At 48.2% G+C, this 12,578-nt stretch overlaps 1 pseudogene; it reads left to right on the forward strand.

The window, feature by feature from the left end:
* The first annotated feature begins 9,636 nt into the window (after positions 1-9,636).
* On the forward strand, positions 9,637-11,323 carry LOC142251845 (RNA-binding protein FXR1-like; annotated as a pseudogene).
* The last annotated feature ends 1,255 nt before the right edge of the window (positions 11,324-12,578 follow it).

The following is a 12,578-nucleotide window of genomic DNA, read 5'->3' on the forward strand; positions in this document are numbered from 1 at the left end:
TATTTAAGTTGTCATCCCAATCTGGTATCTGCGTCTCATCGTTATCAGTATGTTCCTCATTGTCTATTACAACAGGTGTTTCAGTTTGTGAATAAGGGTCAGCATTATGCTCAGAAACTTGGTCATCACGGCCTGAATCTGAGTCACAAAGGTTCTGGCATCACTGCAGACAATTTCCTGGTCTGTACTCACTGTAGCTTGGGAGCAGACCTATGATTCCCAGGCTATAGTGTGACTGAACAGCTCTGCAGACTCAGCCATCTCTGTTCCACCATACTGTGCAGAGCAGATGGAGACTTCAGAGCTGGGAGAAAGCAAGTGTGATTGGGATGACAACTCAGAAGACTGGTGTTTTTTGGATGCGGTAGTTGAGGTGGCGGAGAGGGCACTTGTTGGACCACTTGAGATCCATTCAAGCATTTTCTTTTTTTGGCCAACATCTACCTTTGTTCCAGTTGTTCGTGTTCGTAAAAACGGGAGCGCACCTGATTGTCCACGGAAAGTAGTAGACATCTTACTTTTGCTGGAAGATGGCCTATCTTCATCAGATGTTAATGGAGCTTTGCCACCTTCCCCACGGACACAAACTTTTTTTCCTTTTCCAACACGCCTGTTCCCCTTTCCACCAGCATCTGTCATTTTGCCACTCATTTATATTGCGAAAAGATTGTGCACTTAAAATGTGTTAGTAAAAATTGAGAGGTGGTATAGATTGCAGCGGTGGTCTACCTCTATTGAAAGCAAAATAAACAACAATAACTATCCCAAACAATGCAACTACGGCCCTTAAACTGGCAGCACAGTTTGCTAGTATAATAGCTTAGTAAAAATGAGTTTGAGTGGGCAATGCAGAGGTGCTGCAAATATCTTTGCACCAGTGGGACACTAACTAAGTCCAACAACCACTTTTAGGATGACACTAAGTTTCCTCAGTTTTTGCTAGTATAATAGCTTAGTTAAAATGAATTTGAGTGTGCAATGCAGAGGTGCTGCAAATATCTTTGCACCAGTGGGACACTAATGAAGTCCAACAGCCACTTTTAGGATGCCACTAGGTTTCCTCAGTGTTTGCTAGTCTAATGGCTTAGTAACAATGAGCTTGAGGATGCAATGCAGAGGTGCTGCAAATATCTTTGCACCAGTGGGACACTAATGAAGTCCAACGGCCACTTTTAGGATGCCACTAAGTTTCCTCAGTGTTTGCTAGTATAATAGCTTAGTAAAAATGAGTTTGAGTGGGCAATGCAGAGGTGCTGCAAATATCTTGGCACCAGTGGGACACTAATGAAGTCCAACAGCCACTTTTAGGATGCCACTAAGTTTCCTCAGTGTTTGCTAGTATAATTGTGGCACCCTGGACAAGCCAGGACGTCACAGGTACTACAACAACACACCCCACACCCCGGCTAGGCACATCTAGGCCAAAACACAAATCCTTGTTGCCTCCCTCCAGGGGCTGATGTCCACACCAGGGGGTGAGCCAGGCGGTTGGCCCTGCCCACCAAGGAGTTCACAGTCCTGGAGGCGGGAAAAAGGAGTCAGATCAGATAGAGTTTTGAGAGTGAAGTGAAGTAGTGGAGGAGACTGACCGTGTCCGGGTGCGTGGCCCGGGCACATACAGCAAGGTTGCCAGACGGTGGTGACCGTCTGCAGGAGAGGCTGATTGGAGTAAACCGGAAGGACCGGGGACGGGCGGTGGCCCGACGGTACCGGATCGGGGAACAAAGAGAGGCCAGCACCATTCGGCAGGGCTTACGGACCCCGACCAGGCTAGGAGTCGCCATAAAACCGGTCAAATCCGTTAGCGAAGGGAACCTCCAGGGATTCCCAGCAGTCAAGACCCAATTGAAGGCAACAGCTCACACCGTGAAGGGGAAACACAGTCACCACTAAGGCTACAGTTCCCAGGGCCAGAGCCTGCGGGCAAAAGGGGCTCCCTCAGCATCCATCCAAGCTGGGGAGTGGGTTACCAGTGGGAAGCCATTGGAAAAGTGAACACAACACAGGTGCAGGGAAAGGCAGTCACCACCAACCTACAGGGAGAGCTACTGCAGCCATCTGTGGGACCCGTCCATCCAGCAGTTTGTTTTACCGATGACTTTGCATTCATCATTGGCTGAGTGAGCACCACCGTGCCGTGCGGCACAGCGCTGCCCCCGCGACTCTGCACCTCACCAGGCCCCGTAACCCGCCTGCCATCCCTAACCCTTACCGGGCCCCGGGACAACCAACCCCCCTACCCACGGAGGGGAGAAACAACATCCAAGCTGCTCCCAGTCATCGCTCCCGGGATCCCCGTCCAGAGCAGCGGTGGTGTCACAACCTCACCACAACCGTGGGTGGCGTCACGGACAATATCCCTAAACCAAACCACCCCCCCCTTTCACTCACGGGCGAGGAGCGCCGCTCGAGTCCCCGGGATCCGGCCCACCGCTCGAGCCACCACCGAGCAGCAGCCGGACCCGAGCAGTGGGTGAGCGCAGCGTCCCCTCCTCCGCCCGCGACAACTTGGCGTCACAAACAGGATCTTACCGCTCTGCCGTCTGGTAGAGGTGCGCCTTGTGACCGCCGGAGGCGTCCGGCCAAAAATTTTGAGAAGCCGCCATTTTGGGCGCGAAAAGTCCCCACTCGAGCGTCTTCCCGAGTAGTGGAGGCGCGAACGCCGAAACCCCGCCCCAGTAGAGGAGGAGCCGGAAAAAGACTAAGGGGGACGGATGGCGTCTGGCCGCATGTAGCTCGCGGTTATAAAAGCAGGGACGCCGGGACTCTGCGATCTGCTGGTTCCTGGAAAATATGTCTGCCCCACCCAGCTACGCAGAGGCTACAGAGTCGGTGCCCGGAACGGCGGCGTGGCTCAGGGCCCGAACGGCAGGGATCTGCCGACCCTACTGGAGTAAGATATGTATGCTGATGGAGCAGTGGACCGCGGAGGTGGAGGAGGTAGCTGCGGTCGCTTGGGTGTATGGAATGGAGGCCATGATGGAGGAGCTGGTGAGTGACCTACGCCCCTGTGTCCCCGAGGGACCGGCCGTTGCGGCTGAGGGACCCGGTCTACCCCTGGCCCCCATGCCACCTCCGTCTTCCGTGCCCGTGCACCCCGCTGCTGCTGGTCCGTCTGACGTACACCCCCTCGTAACGGTAGCCAAAAGAGTGGCGAGCCCGGAGACTGCGGCAGCTGGCGGCAACCCGCCTGGCGCAGGGACAGATGATAGTGACTCCGGACCTGACACCGAGCCTTTTTCGGAGGAGGATGAGGGAGTCTTCGCCATGTATGGCATGGAGGCCACTTACATCCCCCGGAGCGGGAATAATGGATGCCGGGCGGCCCTTCCTCATCGCGCCTGCTATGCACTGGAGGGGCTGGTGCCTGTGTTCTTCCACCCAGGGCCGGGTGAGGAGGACGAAAGTGAGCAGTAATGGCAGCGGAGCCCCGCTGCAAGTTGTCCCCGTTGGGACCACCAGTTTAAAAGTTGTGAATGATAAGTAATCAACAGAAGATGTAACCTGATTAGCACTTTGATTAAACCGGCCGTTGCCGGCAACCAGTCCCCGTAGGGACTTCCTGCAACCGTTGCGTAAGCGACTTCTTACGGACAAGCCCGAGAACTTGCAGGGCAACCACAAACTAGTGGGATGTAAAAAAAAATGTTTTGGCTTGATACCGTTGCCTCCGGAGAGGCTGATTTGGGAGGATGGGCCTGGAGGAAAGGGATGGCCCAGGCCCGCCACTACCGTAACCGGTGGCGATCCTCCAGGGGGTTCAGGGGATCCCCATGGACGTGGGTCCCCTGAAAGAGACCGTACCCGCTCGGGGAGCCTGGTGATGGACTGGGGCAAGGGGTGCTGCCCACTTCTTAGGGGCATCATCATGGCCAGGTTGTTTGGGTGGGAGAAGAGCGGAAGCCGTTACCGTTTGCAACGTTTAAGAACCATGCCTCCCGTTAAGGGAAGCTTATACAGTAATGCTTGTGTTAATGTTTTATATGTTTTACCCCTTTTCTACAGTTAACCAAAAATAAAACCGGTGATGGACGGGCAGCCCGCGGACGGTCTGCATTTTACTAAGGGGGAATGTGGCGCCCTGGACAAGCCAGGACGTCACAGGTACTACAACAACACACCCCACACCCCGGCTAGGCACATCTAGGTCAAACACAAATCCTTGTTGCCTCCCTCCAGGGGCTGATGTCCACACCAGGGGGTGGGCCAGGCGGTTGGCCCCACCCACCGAGGAGTTTACAGTCCTGGAGGCGGGAAAAAGGAGTCAGATCAGATAGAGTTTTGAGAGTGAAGTGAAGTAGTGGAGGAGACTGACCGTGTCCGGGTGCGTGGCCCGGGCACATGCAGCAAAGTTGGCAGACGGTGGTGACCGTCTGCAGGAGAGGCTGATTGGAGTGAACCGTAAGGACCGGGGACGGGCGGTGGCCCGACGGTACTGGATCGGGGAACAAAGAGAGGCCAGCACCATTCGGCAGGGCTTACGGACCCCGACCAGGCTAGGAGTCGCCGTAAAACCGGTCAAATCCATTAGCAAAGGGAACCTCCGGGGTTTCCCAGCAGTCAAGACCCGATTGAAGGCAACAGCTCACACCGTGAAGGGGAAACACAGTCACCGCCAAGGCTACAGTTCCCAGGGCCAGAGCCTGCGGGCAAAAGGGGCTCCCTCAGCATCCATCCAAGCTGGGGAGCGGGTTACCGGTGGAAAGCCATTGGAACCGTGAACAAAACACAGGTGCAGGGAAAGGCAGTCACCACCAACCTACCGGGAGAGCTACCGCAGCCGTCTGTGGGACCCGTCCATCCAGCCGTTTGTTTTACCGGAGACTTTGCATTCATCATTGGCTGAGTGAGTACCACCGTGCCGTGCGGCACAGTGCTGCCCCCGCGACTCTGCACCTCACCAGGCTCCGTAACCCGCCTGTCATCCCTAACCCTCACCGGGCCCCGAACAACCAACCTCCCTACCCACGGAGGGGAGAAACAACATCCAAGCTGCTCCCTGTCATCGCTCCCGGGATCCCCGTCCAGAGCCTCGGTGGTGTCACAACCTCACCACAATCGTGGGTGGCGTCACGGACAATATCCCTAAACCAAACCACCCCCTTTCCCTCACGGGCGAGTAGCGCCGCTCGAGTCCCCAGGATCCGGCCCACCACTCGAGCCACCACCGAGCAACAGCAGCCGGACCCGATCAGTGGGTGAGCGCAGCGTCCCCTCCTCCTCCCGTGACATAATGGCTTAGTAACAATGAGCTTGAGTGTGCAATGCAGAGGTGCTGCAAATATCTTGGCACCAGTGGGACACTATTGAAGTCCAACAGCCACTTTTAGGATGCCACTAAGTTTCCTCAGTGTTTGCTAGTATAATGGCTTAGTAACAATGAGCTTGAGTGTGCAATGCAGAGCTGCTGCAAATATCTTTGCACCAGTGGGACACTAATGAAGTCCAACAGCCTCTTTTAGGATGCCACAAAGTTTCCTCGGTGTTTGCTAGTATAATGGCTTAGTAACTATGAGCTTGAGTGTGCAAAGGGCAGGAGGGTACAGTGGCCGGCTTGTGGGTCAGTGTAGAGGAAAGGAAGCCTCACTTTCTATCCCTCCTAATGGTGAAATGCAGCAAGGAACTCCCTGACCTTAACTACACAGACGCTCTTATCTGTAGCTGTTATAAACTCTTTCCACGGACCTGACTGTCACCTATGGCTCTGAGCCTGCTGTAATTAGTCTTACAAGGGCTGAAAGAAACTTTTATCCCTATTCTGTATAGCACTGTGTGTAGCGCGTACACAGCAGTATCGGAAACAGGAGCTGCGCCAGCGGTGACTGACACCTAGACGCAGAAGGCAGATAATGGCGTCCAGACGGGCAGATACCTGTTTTTATAATGCAGGGACATGTGACATGGACAGCCTATGACACATGCCCTTGCTTCTCTGGCAAAAAGTCCACTTAGCTGTGTGTGTGTCTGGGATTGGCTGACATGCTGGCCCGCCCCACTACACGCGCGCTTAGGGAAAGAAGACAAGGAAAAAAAAAATGGCGATCGCCATTATCCAGCAGCAGTGATCTGAATGCGCAGTCCCCGCACACTATACGCTGAAATTTCATAACAGTGTGAGTCACAGAGTGACTTACACTATTACAGTGAAAAGCCAGCTTGTAATTAGCTTGGCTTTTTGCTGCTAGAACCGTTCTCGAACGTAACTAGAACTATCAAGCTTTTAGCAAAAAGCTCGAGCTCTAGTTCGATCTAGAACAGCCCCCAAAATCACTCGAACCGCGAACTGGAGAACCACGAACCGCGCTCAACTCTATTGAGAAGTATGCAGGACAAGAGAAGTGTACTGTGCAGGATATATATACAGTATATAATATATATATATATATATATATATATATATATATATATATATATATATATATATATATAAAATACAGAGACTGAGAATTACACCCAGTGTGCAGAACAGGAGAAATGGTATGATGCAGTGTATCTTACAGAGCAATAAAGATACTGAGAATTACATCCAGTATACAGGACAGGTGAAGTGGTACTGTGCATTGTATATATACAGAATAACATAGATAATGAGAATTACACCCAGCATACAGGACAGGAAAAGGGGTACTGTGTGGTGTACCAGACATGAATATACTTTGGTCAGGCATGTGCATATCAACCTAAGAACAAAAGCAAAAGACATTGTGAAGATGCTGGCAGAAGCTGGTAAGATTGTGTCATTATCCACAAAAAAAAATGAGTACTATATCAACATGGGCTGAAACACCACTCTGCCAGGAAGAAGCTATTACTTCAAAAGAAATATAAAAAATCCAGTTTAATGTTTGCAAATGCATGCAGAACTAAATACCCTAATTTTTGGAGTCATGTCCTCTGGTATGACAAAACTAAAATTGAACTCTTTGGCTATAATGACCATCATTATGTTTGGAGGAAAAAGGGAGAAGCTTTGAAGCCTAAGGACACCATCCCAACTATGAAACACGGGGGTGGGCAGCATCATGTTGTAAGTTGTATTGCTGCAGGAGGGACAGGTGCACTTTCCAAAATAGATGGTATCATGAAGAAAGAAGATTATGTGGCAATACTGAAGCAAAATCTTAAGAAACAGCCAAGAACTTGAAGCTTGGGCCACTTTGTGACCACAACTAACTTGAGTGACGTCACTTCTGATTGTGGCTCATTCTCTGCCTGAACCTAACAGCGGGCGGTCATGTTCCTTGATTATGCTCTGTGCAGTCAGTAATGTAGCAGAGCTGAATCATAGCACGGCACCTCGTGTGGATTATGTCAGACATGCAGTGGTGTTTTGGGAGTTAATAAAGGGGTGAGAAAGGGTGTTTTTTAGTATTTTATTTAAAATAAAGAATTTTTTGGTGTTTGTGTTTATTTATATTCACTTACAGATTAGTAATGGAGGGTTTCATAGAAACAACCTAGTAAAAATCTAGGGCTTAGTGGCAGCTGTGAGCTGACGTTAACCTCTTATATTACCTTGATTGCCACAGCACCAGGACAATCGGGATGAGCCGAGTAAAGTGCTGGGATTGTCACATTTAATGGATGAGACAATTCTGGGCATCTACTGGCTGTTATTTTTATGCTGGGGGGGCCAAAAAAAATGGGTCTCCCAAGCCTGAGAATACCAGACCCCAGCTGTCGGGTTTTATCTTGGCTGGGTATCAAAATTGGGGGGACTGCACGCCGTTTTTTTAAATTATTTATTTAAATCATTTTTTAAAAAAGCCATTTGCGGTTCCTCCTATTTTGATACACAGCCAAGATAAGCGCATGGCTGGGGGCTGCAGCCTGTAGCTGTGAGTTTATCTGTGCTGAGTATCATAATATGGTGGGACACTATGTTAATTTTATTTATTTATTTATTTTTACTGTACGATAGATGCACATAGTGCCTGTGATTGGAAGTAATAATCAAAAATTCACTGTACTCTCACAATATTTTGGATGCAAAAGAAAGATATTTTTATTTTTCATACAAGTGATATAGTAGAACACTGTGAGCGACACGCTTTACACTGATGTTTCGACCCTCCTGAGTCTTAAGGTTCAGGATGAAGGCATGAGGGTAAGGGCACGTGTCAACGCAATGCCTCCTGCCTCCATCCTGAATTTTAAGTGACCGTTTGATAAAGACCCGGGAGGGTCGAAACGTCAGTGCAAGGTGTGTCGATCATAGTGTTCTACTATATGACTTGTATGAAAAATAAAAATATTTTTCTTTTGCATCCAACAAATTGTGAGAGTACGGTGAATTTTTGATCATTGTGACTTTGGGCAAACCTTTATTTTCATGTGCACCTCTAACCTTCCTTTACTGAGTGCAGACCAATTGTTTTGACGGTGATTGATTTATTGACTGTGATTTTTGACTGTGGGGGTGCGTCTGACTGCAACTAATCACAGACGCCGATGGGTGGGGACAGCAGTGCATATGCATGAGCCTAGTGAGTGGCCCCAGAAGTAAATGGGTGGCTGCGGGAGATATTACAGCAGTGCCGGAGTCTCGGTAAGTATAGTGCGCCGCCTCCTATACCTCTATCCCTTCTACCACCATTTTAATCACTGGATTCTGGTCCCCAAAGTCTTATATGGGGACTGGCATCCTGCCATATATCCTCGATAAATTCCGGCTGGACCAGATTTTTTTTTTACAGTTCCGCTAATCCTGGCTATCCATTAGTTTGCCCATCACTAGCTAGGACTTTCAATTATTTTGGGACTTGTGAGAGAAGGGGGAAGTGTTTGGTTACTCAGATAAGAGCTGGAAGGGCCCTAAGGAAGCCCCCCCCCCCACAGTAGGAAGCTGAAGGGGTTCCTTCTGGTATGTTGGTGTGCAATAAGGAGGAGATAGCACCTCCTAAGGTTGACATTCCTGAGTTGGAGGTGATCAAAGAGATAGGTGGGTCTGCCCAACTTAGGGATCCTACTGTAACAGGAACAAGCAGTAGTGTGACCGTTGGAAACAGGGTAGCTCCAGAAAAGAAGGGCGACACCTGGTTAGGTGGGGACATGTTGGTCCAGGATACCATGACTCCACTGTAGACTGTGTCTCTAACAAAGTGAAAGAGAGTACAGTGAAGGAAAGCTGAGTAACAAGGGTAAATTTTCCTCCTGATGCCGGAAAAGCAATAGGCTCTAAGAAGTGGAACAAACTGCACCATCCGAAGGTGCAGAGAAGGCTGAGTACCTTGCTGAGGAAAACACTTTGCCAGTCACAACCAATGGTTTAGAGGCAGACAACAATGTGCTGCAAGAAAAATTGGAATTGGAGAAGACACATTGTGACAATGGAATTCGGTAGAGTGAAGTCGCAATTTCCTGTACGATTTCTAAGCATAAAGCTAATGATCTGTTGGGTGAGAGCACTATAGGAGAGGAAATTCGGGAGAGCGCTATAGGAGAAAAAATTCGCAAGACTGCTGTAGGAGAGGAAATCCTAGAGAGCGTTGGTGAAGGAAAAATCCACCAAGAGCAAAGGAAATAGACCGGTGATACACCTACTTCTTTGGTGGCTGAAAGTGGAAACAGCATTGAAACGCTGAAGGAAAAGATACCTATGTGAAGGTGTGTAACACCATGGCTGAAAAGCGTTAAATGTCTGAGAATGTTGAAGGGTCCAAAGAACATGAGACTGAGGAAATGGATTGTGTGAAATCCTTTGAAGCTGCAGAAACTCGCGATAAAGCTAAAGCTGAAGCTGCAGAAGTGGAAAAAGCCACTGATGAAGTCTGGACCATAGGTTTCATCAGGAGCAGAGTAATCAACTGATAAGACCAAGACTGGAGACACAGAGATTGACTCAGCTAAAAAAGTCTGAGAAACCCGAAGTCAAAGTTCACGAGAAACCTAAAGGCTCTGAAGCTGTAGCTAAACCTGAGGAGACTGCAACTCAAGAGGTAAAGCCTTTAGCAAAAATGGTAGCGAAAGATGGGTTTGAAAGACCCAAGGAAAAGTCAAATAACCGTGAAGGTAAAGGAATCCGTCCGGTCTTTAAGTGCATAGTGGATGTTCCCGAAGAGAGTCCTGTGCTAGTAAAATTTCAATTATCATCTCACCCAGGAAACAGCTGGACTCCTTTCATCCGTGCAGTCTCAATTATACCAGATCTGGAGCGGTAAACTAACCACAGGCTCATAAGTACTTTTTTCCTTTACTAAATTGTCTGCAAAGGGAAACCACAGAGAAGTGGGTGGCTATCCTAAGTGACCTGTACCTACGATGTATTCGTACAAAGCGGCTGATCACGTTAAGGAATGAGGAAACCGTCAGATACTTAAAATGTAGGAAGCAACTGACTGCAACATTTCAGGAAGTGGTTGTAGTAAGAAGAGACTTAATAGAGCTCACAGTATGTACACTCGGGAGTAACATTTAATAAGCTAGAAAAATCCCAGGTATCACAGCAATCAAATTCAAAGAAGATAAGGGAGCATTTAGAATTTATGGAGAGACTGCAGAATCAGTGAAGAGAGGTCAGAATTTGTTGGAGTTCCTGGAAAATTTCATAGAGGTGGTCAGAAATTTAGAGAAGGAAGTTAGTGGAATAAATAGAAAGGTCATCAAGAAAATTGTAGATAAATCCGGAGTGGCCAGAGTGAGACTTCATGGTTGTAATGAAGTCAAAATATTCTGTGAAGTTGGTAGGGTTCCATTTGTCATTGTAGGAACAAAGGATTGTATTGAAAATCTACGGGTTGTTGTAAAATATTGCCTTGCCTTTCTAGAAGTGAAGTCGTTAAATCTGGAAAAATGGAAGGTTAAGGAACAACTTTGTCAAGTTGGTATGAGGTGACGATCACTTTCGAGCAAGGACCCAGAAAAGGAGACGGTGGTACACCTGATAAATGTGTTGTCTCATATGTCAGGAGAAGCAGGCCATACAGTGAAAAGAGCCAAGGTCATAGAGAACCCAATTACACATCGGGCTATGGGAACAATGAACAGTTCAAACCTTCTGAAATGGAATCCAACAGAAAGGATGGATTGAGCGAATGGATTGAGTAACTGGGGACGCTAATCGGAAAATGCACCGATAGAGACAGCCAAAGATGCCCTGAAAGAAGAGGCCATAGTAGGTCTGCAAAAAGAGGATGTGGAGAATGTAGAAACAGCAAACCTTCTGTCAGCTCCATGCCCCTGTAGCGTTCTTGAAAACCCAGAGTCAGACCTGACAGTTGATTCAAGTGTAAGTGAATCTTACTACTGCACTAACCATATGAGATGGTCACAGAGGGAGTGGTCTGACAAAGGGGCTTACCCAATTGGTGTGATGACTGACTAATTGAGTTACCAAAAATGGTTTAATGACCGTGACAGACTGTCTTAGGAGCGGAAGCTCAAAGTAGACACAGAAAACTGTCTGGTTTAGTAAAGAAAGGTGCCAAGTCCCACTGCTTTAGGCAGAGGGCGGAAGTATGTAATATGGCAGAGGGTATATATCACAGAAGTGATATAAATCTGGATGTCTGCTCTGGTAATTGTACTGTCATAGGTCTTGGTAGGGCATACCAGGGCCAGATTTAATGGATAGCTGGGGAGATGGGCGGATCTGGCTAACCACATACCTTCACCCATGAGGTGTCTCATCTGTTAAAATGGAGACTGTTTGCCACCTGGCCTGTGTGGGGAGCATATGTTATCACCAGAAAGAAATCCTCTGACAGAGAGAGACAGCAAGAGAAAGGTTTTGCTTGTCCTGACCAGGACTGTGTATAAAGATTGTGAGGCCTCTTTAAGGGATCATCTGAAGAGATAGAGGGTTCGCTTCTTCTAACTGCGGCCAGTATATGGAGGTTTGTGATACCTCCATAAGGTACCTCTGGAGGTGTGTATACTGACCAGGGTCAGTAAGTGAAGGCTAAGATAGCTTCATTTGCATACTTGCGAAGTTGCATCCAAACCTGTGCCGGCGTACCATGAGTTATGCGGACTGTGTTATCATGATACTTTTAAACCAGAAGAGGCTTTGCATTACGTTCCAGGAGAGTTTTATCTTCTGTTTTAATAACCCTGTTAGACTTTTAAAGGAAACTGTTCCTGTGTTCTACCTCTAAGAAGCAAGCTAAGTGAGTAACCCTATCACAGTTCATATACACACACATACACACAGAAACACAAACAGACACATACACTGCACAGTACCACTTCACCTGAACTGTATATTGGGTGTAATTCTCAGTATCCGTATTATTCTGAACATATACACTGCACACTACCCCTTCTCCTATCCTGTATACCTAATGTAATGGGAAAGGAGAAAAAGCCTTTCACCATTGATATGCACACCTTAAAGGGAACCTGTCAGGTCCCTTATACGTTCTAACCTACAAGCAGGGTAATGTGTAGCCTATGTTGTAATATTGTGTAATATGAATTTAAAAAAAAATGTTTTATAACTTATGTGTTCTATATGTAAATGAGCAGAGGGTCTGGTCCCCAGGGCGTCGCTTCGACCTGTGGACGTTTCCATGCTTTCCGTGGTATCACACCCCATGATACCATGGATTTACATGAGTGACGTCAGTGTACCGCCCCGG

Source organism: Anomaloglossus baeobatrachus, chromosome 9, assembly GCF_048569485.1.
Source record: "Anomaloglossus baeobatrachus isolate aAnoBae1 chromosome 9, aAnoBae1.hap1, whole genome shotgun sequence".
Lineage (NCBI taxonomy): Eukaryota > Metazoa > Chordata > Amphibia > Anura > Aromobatidae > Anomaloglossus > Anomaloglossus baeobatrachus.